Raw genomic sequence first — 12,451 nt, forward strand, 5'->3', positions numbered from 1 at the left:
TACTTGAGCTAAGAGGCACACTCCTCACGAGTATCACTTTATGTCCCACAGTCCAGTCCAATCCCTGTCTGAAGAGTTGGCCTCGGAAATTGTTTTAGTTTGGGGCTGATAGAGAGTCCAGGGGCCATGCTTTCTGGGGTTCCTCCAGTCTCAGTCAGCCCATTAAGTCTGGTCTTCTTACTAGAATTTGAGTTCTGCACCCCATCTTTCTGCTGGTCCATCAGGGACTCTCTGTTGTGTTCCCTGTCAGGGAGGTCATTGGTGGTAGCCAGGCACCATCTAGTTCTTCTGGATGAGAGCCAATTTCTTTCTTTTCTTTCTTGTTTGAGCCTGTTTAAAGTAGAATTTATTTTCACTTAGGAAAAAAAATCCTGATTAGTGGTGAGCCACATGTAACTCAAAGGCCATCAACCTTGCCACCAAGTTATGCTTAAAATGAACTGATTTTGGGAGCATCGTACATGGATATGAAGAGAATTGGCGTGAGGGAACGAAGATTGGTCCTTAACCCATAGGCAAGGCCAGTGATGTTAGGGAGAGAAATCCAAAACCAAACCCACTGCCATCAAGTCAATTCTGACTCATAGTGATCCTATAGGATAGAGTAAAACTGCCACATAAGGCTTCCAAGACTTTAAATCTTTACAGAAGTAGACTGCTACATCTTGCTCCCATGGAGCAGCTGGTGGGCTTGAACCGCCAACCTTCCAATTAGCAGCTGAGTGCTTTAACCACTGCATCACCAGGGCTCCTTAGAAAGAGAAAGGGCTCAAAAAACTAAGCGAAGCTAGAAACAATACAGATGATTTCTATTTGGAGAATGTTAAACCAGAAAATATACCTCAGCTCTCTGGAAAATAGAAAAAAATTAAATATGAGAAGAGAGTCTTATCAAATAATCATGTACCTAATCTAAGTTGTGGAGACAGAAGATGTTGTGAATTGCCATAGAGTCAGTCCCTGATGCATGGCAACCCCATGCACAGCAGAACGAAACACTGCCTGGTCCTGCGCCATCCCCATGAGCTGTTACAGATGAGATCACTGTGATCCATAGGGTTTCCATTGGCTGATTTTCGGAAGCTTCTCTGAAACCTGTTCAGCATCAGAGCAACACGCAAACCTTCACTGACAGACGTGTGATGACTACGCATGAGGTGCAGTGCCTGGGAATCAAACTGGGTTTCCTACTTGGAAGGCAGGAATTCGACAACTAAACCACCACTGCTCTAAAGTTTAAAAAGAGGCCAGGAAACTCGAGTGGGATAAGAAACAGATAAAGCTTTTTAATGTGGGGCATATTCAGGATAATTTTCAGCAAGAAGAGGCATTAAAATCTAGAATTTTGCCTCAAAATATAAATTAGGCAATTAATTTAGTCTGTTGTTTAGTGGAAAAACTTAGAAAATCTATCTGAATCTGAAATGATCATTACCAGCAAACATTCTATTTTTACTTATAAGAGGGAAAAAGCCAGCATAAAATTCATAATGCTACAACGCATTCATAACCAAGACATCATGCTGACAAAAGTGAAAGCAATTTAAGCATATAATTCCATTTTAATACAAAAAATTAACCCCCTAAATAATCTCGAAGAAATAGTCTCCGTCTCCATAGTGGATTTTATAATTCCATTTGACTCAATTGGATGTGTTTTAGTTTTCTTTATGAGCAGTAAGTATAGATCATGTAATTCTATGCATCTTTTCAGGTGCTACGCAATCAAATGAAAGTAGATTAAACATGGGGAGGGTGAGAGAAGAAAGCCACTTATTTGGTTAATTAGTTTCAACCAAGTATCTCATGCAAAGGCACAGCTATAGCTGTAACACATGAAATGTCTTCTTTAGATCTAAAGGACAAGGACTCAATTACAGTGAATGCAAAGGAAAATATAAATAAAGAAGCTGGATAACTAGGCTGAAAAATGGAAAAACACTTTAGTACTATGGTGAAATTTTACTCTATCCCTTTCATATCCCTAAACTCCATGTATATTTGCTTTGTAAACTTAGTAGTGACTCTAAGCTGCAGTAGAAGTTAACATACAATAATTCTAAATGATTGTATTGACTACTACAGAATCATTATATGTAAATTAAGATTTCCCAAAACTGACCACGGTTAATTTTAGAACATTTTCATCACCTCAAAAAGAAACCCTTTACCTTTTAGCTATCACACCCGTATATCCCCATCTCACCCAGCACTAAGCACTAAGCAATCACTATTCTACATTCTGTCTCTACAAATTTGGCTATTCTGGACATATAATACGTGGTCTTCTCTGTCTGGCTTCTTTCACTGCGCATGTTTTCAAGGGTAATCCATGGTGTAGCATGTATCAGTACCTCATTCCTTTTTTTATAGCCAAATAATACTACATTGTATGAATATAGCACATTTTGTTTATCTATTATTAGTTGATGGACATTTGGGTTGCCTCTACCTTTTGGCTATTATGAATAATGCTCCCATAAACATTCATGTACAAGTTTCTGTACGGACGTATGTTTTCACTTCTCTTGAGTATATACCTAGGAGTGGAATTGCTGGGTCATATGGAATCTCTAGGTTTAAACATTTGAGGAACTATGAAACTATTAGCAGGGAGTTTGGCCAGATCTGGTGTCCCTCCTTGCTAACTGGGCATAGTCCCTTTGTCCCTGCACACATGGAGACAACACAGGAGTATGCTATTTGTCCCGTCCCTAAAGAATATACCCTTCTCTCCATTCCTTTCCACTGGAGTTTTCTGGTGTTTTATTTATTAAAAATAATAATAAAAATGAAATGTCTCATTCATAGGTTTTCTTTGGGGTGGGGTGGATTCTTTTTACTGTAAAAGTGATAAATTTTCTAATCCAGAGTTAGTCTTTCTCTGAGTTGTTACTTGGGCCATTGCTTGATATCTCTCTCAGCCTTCCACAAATCCCACTGCTCACAGAAGACATCACAAATTGATTACAGCCTGGACATAGCCTCAGAATTATGCTTAACCTAACATTTCACACAGCTACTACCAATTGTTTGCAGTTAATACACGAGAAGAAAATGATTTATTATCTTCAATCAACAGTGTTAATTTGTCCTGTTTCTACCTTAGCCTTATGGTATGCCTAACACTTCTTGGAGAAAATAGAACTGTTTCTGAGCCTCAGTCTCTGCATTATAAAATGAGATAGTTACATACGTGTCTTAAGCTGGGTTCTACAAGACTAAAAACCCATTGCCATGGAGTCAATTCCAGCTCATAATGGCCCTATAGGACAGAGTAGAACTGCCCCATAGAGTTTCCAAGGAGGCCCTGGTGGATTCAAACTGCCGACCTTTGGTTAGCAGCTGTAGCACTTAACCACTATGCCACCCGGGTTTCCGCTGGGTTCTACAGAGAAGCAAAAATCAGTGAAGCCTATAAACCAAAAAACCAAACCAAACCCATTGCCATCAAGTCGATTCTGACTCATAGTGACCCTATAGGACATAGTAGAACTGCCCCATAGGGTTTTCAAGGAGCAACTGGTGTATGTGAACTGCCAACCTTTTGGTTAGCAGCCAAGCTCTTAACCACTGTGTCACATGTATATATGGAGCCTTGGTGGTGCAGTACGTAAAAGCTTGGCTGCTAACCAAAAGGTCAGCAGTTCGAATCCACCAACCACTCCTTGGAAACCCTATGGGGCAGTCCTGCTCCGTCCTATAGGGTTGCTATGTGTTGGAACTGACTCAACAGCAATGGGCTTGGGCTAGAGAGAGAGAAAGAGAGCTGTATATAAAGAAAATGGCTCATGTGGTTGTAGAAGCTGGCAAGTCCCAAGTCAGCGGATCGGACATCAGGCTGGAGGTGTCTCCTGACTCACGAAGTTGCAGGGGCCGATGAACCCACAATCAGCAGGTCAGATGATAGGCTGCTGTCTCACAGGCTGCAGAAGTTGATGAATCCAAGATCAACAGGTAAGATGGCAGGCCGCTGGCTCACAGGTTGCAAAGGCTGATGAATGCGAAGATTAGCAGGCAATACAGGGAGCCTCTGGCTCAAGTCCCAAGAATCAGAGGTCAGATGATGATGAGCTGGATACAGGACCCAGAGTGGGTAAAAGCTAGTGAGCTTTACCAAAAAGTCCATATATGTTAGATGCAGGCCACAGCACCAAGGAAATTTCCCTTCAACTGATTGGCTGCTCAGAGCAGATCTCATCATGGACGGAATTACATTATATCAGATTGCATCATGGAAGTGAGTATATCATTACATAGCTGACAAACTACATTATAACTGCCAAACCACTAAGAATCATGGCCCAACCAAGTTCGCACACAACCTTAACCATCACAGTCCACTCCTTGTCAACTTAGCACCTGTACACGTCTCCCTAAACCATTCACAATCTCTAAAGACAATTATAAAGTCATACTTGAGCCTAACATGATATAAAAAACACAAGTACAACCAAAAACACACTAGCCCTGTTTACATCTTATATTTTATAAGTGAACAAAACAAAAATATTTAATGTGTACATACAAGGAAGAAATATTCATAACAATTATAGTCCTCTTTTCTGCAACTGGTCATGTGGTCATAGCTGGTATTTAGAGCTACCTTCTTCCATCACCCATTCTGTATTCCCTTTACTCTCAGCAAGCACCTCAGCTGATCATGGTCCTTGCCTAGTGGGGTGACCAAAACCTTCATTCCTGAAGGGTCTGGGCCATTAGTAATCATGTCGAAATTGGGTTGCTATAGTTTTCCATTGCCTTTAATCACAGGGCATGGTAGTATTAAGAGATGTCCTAAAGGATTTCCTGTATTCCAGACATGCTCTTCTTTACCTCCTTTATGTAATAGCAATCTGATTTCCTCTTGGTAATCAAGATCAATCACGCCAGCCAATATGGTAACTCCCTTCTTTTCCTGTTGATCCAGAGGTATGGGGAGCCTAAAGTGGCTGGGTGGCATTCTTAACTTCCAATTCAATGGAATCAGTGTTATGTCTCTTGGTGGAAGCATGCCTCCCTTTGGTACTAAGACCTCTAGACCTGCAGAGCATATGGTCAAAGGGACAGGAAACAAAAATTTTGCAGGTGAGTCACTGGGGGTAATAGTCAATAGTGTCACTCCCATTTCTACCCTTGATTCCTGGACCCATGAATCCTGGCTATGTGAGAAACAGCACCATATATTTGTATTAGATCCTGGTTTAGGGCATATGCAGCCTCTTGGAGAACGCTGCCCCAACCCTGCAAGGTATTGCCACATAGCTGGCACCATAATTACCTCTTTAGAAGTTCATTTCATTATTCTATCAAGCCAGGTGCTTCAAGATGATAGGGACTATGATAAGATCAGTGAATTCCATGAGCATGGGCCCATTGCCGCACTTCATTTGCTGTGAAGTGAGTCCCTTGATCTGAGGCGATGCTGTGTGAGATAACATGACAGTGGACAAGGCATTCTGTAAGTCCACAGATGGTAGTTTTGACAGAAGCATTGCATGCAGGGAAGCCAAATCCATATCCAGAGTAAGTGTCTATTCCAGTAAGAACAAAATGCTGCCCTTTCCATGATAGCAGCAGTCAATGTAATCAAACTGCCTCCAGGTTACTGGTTGATCACCTTGAGGAATGGTGCCATATCAGGGACTCAGCTTGAATGGCAGACTGAACCTGTTGTAGGGCCTGCTCTTGTTCCGGGCCCCACTCAAAACTAGCAACTTTTCGAGTCACTGGATAAATAGGCCAGAGTAGCACACCCAAATGAGGGATATGTTGCCTCCAAAATCCAAAGAGGCCCACTAGGTGTTGTGTCTCCTTTTTAGTTGTGGGAGGGGCCAGATGCAATAACTTATTCTTCACTTTAGAAGGAATATCTTGATGTCCCACATCACTGGACCTCCAGAAATTTCACTGAGCTGGAAGGCACCTGAATTTTTGTTGGATTAATTTCCCACCCTTTAATAATAAGTCCAGAGTCATTAACACTTCTTCCTCACTAGGTCCAATCAGCATACTGTCATCAATGGAATGGACCAGTGTGACATCTTGTGGAAGGGAAAGGTGATCAAGATCCCTGCGGACTAAATATGACATAAGACTGGAGAGATGATAGATCCCTGAGGTAGGGCAGTAAAGGTGTATTTCTGGCCTTGTCGGCCGAAGGCAAACTGCTTCTGGTCTTCCTTCGAAACAGGAATTAGAAAAAGGCATTGGCCAGACCAATAGCTGCATACCAGGTACTAGGAGATGTATTAATTTCCTCAAGCAATGAAACCACATCTGGAACAGCAGCTGCAATTGGAGTCACCACCTGGTTAAGTTTATGATAATACACTGTCATTATCCAAGATCCATCTATTTTTTGCACAGGCCAAATAAGCGAGTTGAATATGGATGTTGTGGGAATCACTACCTCTGCATCCTTTAAGTTCTTGAGGGTGGCAATAATCTCTGCAATCCCTCCAGAAATGCAGCATTGCTTTTGTTTACTATTTTCCTAGGTAGGGGCAGTTCTAAATGGCTTCCACTTGGATTTTCCTACCATAATAGCCCTTACTGCACTTGTCAGAGATCCAGTGTGGGGGTTCTGCCAGTTGGGAGGGTATACATTCCAATTAGCATTCTAGAACTGGGGAAATCATTACAGGTTGGGTTCAGGGACCCACTGTACCCACTGTGAGACAGACCTGAGTTAAGACTGCATTAATAACCTGACCTGCATATGCTGCCACTCTGACTGGTGGGCCAAAGTGATGTTTTGGGTCTGGAATTAGTGTCAGTTCAGAGCCATTATTCAGTAATCCCTGAAAAGTCTGATTATTTCCTTTTCCCCAGTAAACAGTCACTCTGGTAAAAGGCTGGAGATCCCTTTGGGGAAGGCTAGGAGAAAGATTAACAGTATAAATATTTGGCAGTGTAGTGGGGTCCTTTCTCAAGGGGACCTGGCCTCCCCTTCATTCAAGGGGTTGTGGTCTGTAAACTCGCTCAAGTCTGAGAATTGATTGAGGGGCAGTGACTCTCTATTTTGGCAATTCAAGTTAGACTGCTGTTCACTTGACCTAGAATTCTTCTGCTTGTACAGATCGCACAAGTGTTTAGTAGATTTCCCATCTGTTTCATTCCTAGAAACACTGTGACTAAGTAGCCAACCCCATAAATCCATATGAGTCAGACTATTCTGATTACTGCTTTGACTTTGCTGTCCATTAAGGTAACCGCACCCACCTTGTCTTTGTCGATGGAGTGCCTCCACTTGGGCCCTACCATTACCAGGTCCAATCAGTCCCATTGAAGTTAGGTGTCTTAATTCAGGTAGGGCAGTTTCCACTGTCAAATTTGACTTACAAAAAATAGCAATATCACAGCAGTCTTCAAGGATGCTGGCGTTCCCTTCACAAATTTGTTCATCATTCTGGTAAGAGGTGTGTCCTCTGGGCACTCCATGTGTGGGTCTGTGGGTCTAACCTGATAAATCCACTTTAACATGCTAATTTCCCTAAGCCTTTGGATAACTTCTTGTACAGTATACCAAGGCAGGTCTGGTTCTTCAACTTGATTTACAGTAGGCCACCTCTTAATCCATGCTTCAGTGAACCAACCAAATAAACTATTAGATCCTTTTCTAACTTCTCAAGCTGAAACATTGAATGACGAATCTGTGCTTAGTGGACCCATATCAATCAACTCAGACTGATCCCACTTTATGCTTTTTGTACCATCATCCTACACCCTTAATAGCCATTCCCACACATATTACCCAGGTTTCTGTTTGTACATATTAGAAAATTCGAGTGGTTCTTTTTGAGTATAGCATTCCTCTTCTTGCATCACATTTTGTACTTCACCTCTTTGGGCTCGCTGGGACTTAAGTCTAATTATAGGTCTAGAAGCCTAAATGATTGGTGGGGATGTGTTTTGAGAACATTCGGCATTATCTTGTAAGGCATCTGCCTCAGGCAATGCCCCAGGCAATGACTCAGACAAAGGCTCTTCAGACACAGCTGGGTTAATCTCATCAGATGGAGGTGGAGGGGCTAATGGCTTTGTCAGCAGGAGTGATTCCATGAAATTTAGGGGCTCACTGTCCCAAGCTTCCTGATTATCTGTTCATATGTCCCCATCCCAAGTTTCAGGATCTCGTTTCTTCCCAATAAATGCCCTCACTTTAACTTCAGACACCAGTCAAGTTTGGTGTCATGGATTGAATTGTGTCCCCCAAAAATATGTGTATCATTTTGGCTAGGCCATGTTTCACCATATTGTGTGATTGTCCACCATTTTGTCATCTGATGTGATTTTCCTATGTGTTGTAAATCCTATCACAACGATGTTAATGAGATAGATTAGCGGCAGTTATATTGATGAGATCTACAAGATTAGATTGTACCTTACTCCAATCTCTTTTGAGATATAAAAGAGAGAAGCAAGCAGAGAGACATGGGGACCTCATACCAGCATGAAAGCAGAGCCAGGAGCAGAGTGCATCCTTTGGACCCAGGGTCCCTGCATCTGAGAAGCTCCTAGACCATGGGAAGATTGATGACAAGGACCTTCCTCCAGAGCCAGCAGAAAGAAAGCCTTCCCATGGAGCTGATGCCCTGAATTTAGACTTCTAGCCTACTAGACTATGAGAGAATAAACTAAACCATCCACTTGTAGTATTTCTGTTATAGCAGCACTAGATAACTAAGACAATTGGGAATTCAATTGGCATTGTAATTCAGCCACTCTTATGATAAGACTTTGGGTTTGGTTTTTGGCAATATCAACGCCTGTTACTACAAGAAATAAAGCTTTCTTTCAGGGCACAAGTGGCAATTTTGAGGTTGTTTATGTGGCACTTGAGTTTTGACTCTGAAGCCCTAAGCTCATCTCTTTTTTTCACCACTTTTTCTAGTGAAAGTAGGAGCAACCAACCAGCTTCCTTATACCTCTCATCCTGACAAAACTGTAGAAAAGTATCAAACATGCCATCACCCAGAGCCTTGCCTCTTGCCAATACTTCATCTGTTGGTGGTGATATTTTGCATATTTCTATTGCTACTCATGCCATGGATTAGCAGTGCCCTCTTTACTACTAGAAGCAGAGTTATCAACATCTTTAAAACTAACCAGACTTGAGAACGAATTTAGAAAACTCATCCTTACGATTTTGTTTCTCTAGAACCACTCTTGGTACCAAATGTTTTAGGCTCGAGTGTCTAGAGAAGCAAAACATGTGAAGCATATATATGTAGAGAGAAAGGTAGAGAGACATCTATATATCAAGGAAATGGCTCTCGCAGTTGTAGAGACTGATAAGTACCAAGTCCATGGTAAGGAGTCAGGCTGGAGGCTTCTCCTGACTCATGTAGGTGCAGGGGCTAACAAACCCACAATTGGCAGGTCAGACAGCAGGCTGCTGGCTCACAGGCTGCAAAGGCTGACAAATGCCAAGATCGGCAGGCAATATGGCAAGTTGCTGGCTCAAGACCCAAGAACCAGAAGTCAGATGATGATGAGCTGGATGCAGGATCCAGAGTGAGCAAAAGCCTTGAGCTTTGCCAGAAAGTCCATATATATTGGATGCAGGCCACACCCCCAAGGAAACTTGCTTTCAGCTGATTGGCTGCTCATAGCAGATCTCATCATGGAGGTGAGTACATCATTACATAACTGCCAAACTACATTATAATTGCCAAAGCACTGAGAATTATGGCCCGGCCAAGTTGACACATAGCCTTAACCATCACAGTACCCGTGTGAGTATAAAATGAGAGAATGCCAGAAGGTACTTTGAAAGCCTGGCACATTATCAGTGATCAACCAATGGGGGCTATTATATGTCAGGACAGTGGTGGTTCAGTGGTAGAATTCTTGTCCTCCATGCAGGAGACACAGTTTTGATTCCTGGCCAATACACCTCATGTGTAGCCACCACCCATCTGTCAGTGGAGGCTTGTGTGTAGCTATGATGCTGAACAGGTTTCAGCAGATCTTCTGGACTAAGACAGGCTAGGAAGAAAGGCCTGGCGATCTACTTCCAAAAATCAGCCAGTGAAAACCCTGTGGCCACAATAGTCCAATCCACAACCAATCATGAAGATGGTACATGATGGGGCAGTGTTTAGTTTTGTTGTATATGGGGTTGCCATGCGTCAGGGGCAATTTAGACAGCAGCTAACAACAACATTATGTGTCAAGTGAACCTAAATGAAAATTCAGCTAGTGAGTTGATACATTAAATTGCAGTCAGAAAGATTGTTCTTGTTTAAGGTAATCTCTCAGAAGTTTTTCACAAAGAGAATCAAATTAACAGCAGAATTGAACTAGAAGGAAGATTGGCTTTGAACAAATTAATCCAAGTCTGATGAGACCTTAAAGGCAGTATCAACTATAGTTGCTGCAGGTGACCTAGGTCTGGCCAAAGGCCATCAATACCTCCTCGTGTCTAGCCCAGAAGGGACTAGAACCTTCCAGAAGAATCATCCTTGTGGCAAAGAATGGTGTGACTAACTCAGCTCCTAGCATGGTGAATCCTTTACTAGTTGCAAGATTCAGCCTTTAGTTGTAAGCAGACCTAGAGAGCTTGTCTGTTGCCCCGTTACAGCATCTGAACCAACACATATAGAACAAAGCAGAAATGATGAATCAGTCCTTAAACCAAAAGGAGTACTTCTTGTAGGCAAATAGAGTTCTGGTACCAAATGGTCCCACTAGAACAAGGGATGTTTCTTCAGGTTCCTAGAGGTGAGATATTGTCTATTCTACATGACAGCTCATGTTTCCAATGAGTTTTACAATCACCACTGCAGCTCCAAGGGCAACCAGCATTGCCAGTCTTATTTTATAGGCAGAAAATCCAAGGCACCTAGGGATTAAATCATTTGTGTTGGAACGAGATTTTACTAACTCCATAGAAAATTGACCTAAAACTTAAACATGGATAAACCACATCCTTTATTTAAATAACATTTTACATTCTATGATGAAAGAATACTTAGAGAAGGAATTTCCAGATTGGCAGTTCATGAATTCACAGAAAACTTCTGCAACTTTCCATTCATTCAGCAAACATTTATTCAGCACATACCAAGTGCTAGGTACTGTAAGAGGTGCTGGGACTACAAGATCCTGTAAGACTATTACCTGCCCTCAGGGAAATCAGAAGGACACACACATGTAAAGAAATAAAATAATATAGACTGTGATAGTGACAAAAATCTGTCCATGTTATAGTAGGGGCCCAAGAGGAGGCAAGTTCTGAAAGATCACTCTGTTTGTTTTGCCTTGAGTAGGCTTGGCAACAGAAAGAATGCTACCAAACACTCAAAGATTTGCACTGCTTGCCAAGTTTAAACCCACAAAGAGGCAAACGTAATATATGTCTAAGTGCTAGAAGTCATGTGTGCACATTGCACATACAATATTATCTTTTGTGTTTAGTATCTGAAATGAGATTATAATTATTTTCCAAATCCTCAAAAACTAGGCTTTGGAGTCTCCCACAATTTGACCTTTAAATAATAATTCCCTGCTAATAGCTATCATGCCCAAGTAAAGCCTTACCCAGGGGAGGGCCCAAAATCAACCCAGGGGTTTGGCGGTTGGGAGGAGGGTAGAGTTGCAAGACCTGCCAAAATTAAACATAGCTTTCAACTCACTTACGCACTCTCATCTTGAAACATTCCCTTGCATTGCTTTTGACAACACCCCATTTCCCTGGTTTCCTCCTAACTTACCAGTTCTTCACAGTTTCTCTTGCTGACTCATCATCCTCTATCTTAAAAGTGTGGGGGCCTTATTTTTTCACTACACTCTCTCCCTAGGTGATTGCTTGTTCTGCTATGACCTCTATAATAATACAAGTGTCAATCACCTTCACCTATCTACAATTTGGGCCTTTCCTTTGTCCTCCAGATATGTATGTCCAATTCGAAAATTGGTATCTCACTTGCAGAAGTCACAAGCTCCTCCAACTAAACCTGTACAGAATGGAACCCAAGGGATTCCTCCTCAGACTCACTCCCCATCATATTTTCTACCTTAGGAATTATTGTTGACCTAATCCAGGAATTCTCAAACCTGACTGCACATTCAAAACATCTGAGGGACTTTGAAAATGTATCCACACCTGTGCTTAACCAGTTAAATCAGAATCCCTGGGGTGAGGGTCTCAAGATGAATTTAATATAAAACCAGGTTAAGAATCAATGAAGTAGTTGTTCAAGAAATCTATGAGCTATCTGGACTTCCCCCTTTTCATTATCCTTTCATAGTCAGCCACCTGCTAATATTTTACCTGCTAAATAGCTCTTGAATTTACCTACTGTTTTCCATCACCACAGTTACCACCCTGAATCAAGCATCTCCTGCCTCAAACAACCTTCTTACTGTTCTCTTTGCCTCTGTTCTTGTTTCCATCCAATCCATTATCCACAATACAGCCAGGATTATTAAACATAAATCTGAT

Source organism: Trichechus manatus, unplaced genomic scaffold, assembly GCF_000243295.1.
Source record: "Trichechus manatus latirostris isolate Lorelei unplaced genomic scaffold, TriManLat1.0 scaffold00010, whole genome shotgun sequence".
Lineage (NCBI taxonomy): Eukaryota > Metazoa > Chordata > Mammalia > Sirenia > Trichechidae > Trichechus > Trichechus manatus.